Here is a 347-nt window from a genome sequence, read left to right on the forward strand (position 1 = left end):
CTGGAGGGCGTGAGATGCTTGTAGTGAGTGATGAAGATATGAAAGGGACAGCACAGGCGGGAGTTTGGAGACAGAGGCGCGGCTGGCATGGTTTATACATGACCTGCTGCCAGGCAGGAGGAGAGGAAGACCACAGAGGAAGACCACAGAGGAAGACCACAGGGATGCAGTCCAGCCAGGTAACAACAGACCATCTCGGAACAGGACGATATGATCGCAGACGACCTGCTGCTGCAACCTGGAGCAAGTTCATTCATTTGCTGTTAGTGAACACTGATCAGCAAGTATCCCATGAACTGACACAGACGTGTCAGGCCCTGAATGAACTCAACATTATGAAGGCAGGG

This window comes from Maylandia zebra, linkage group LG5 (genome assembly GCF_041146795.1).
Source record: "Maylandia zebra isolate NMK-2024a linkage group LG5, Mzebra_GT3a, whole genome shotgun sequence".
In the NCBI taxonomy this organism is placed as follows: Eukaryota; Metazoa; Chordata; class Actinopteri; order Cichliformes; family Cichlidae; genus Maylandia; species Maylandia zebra.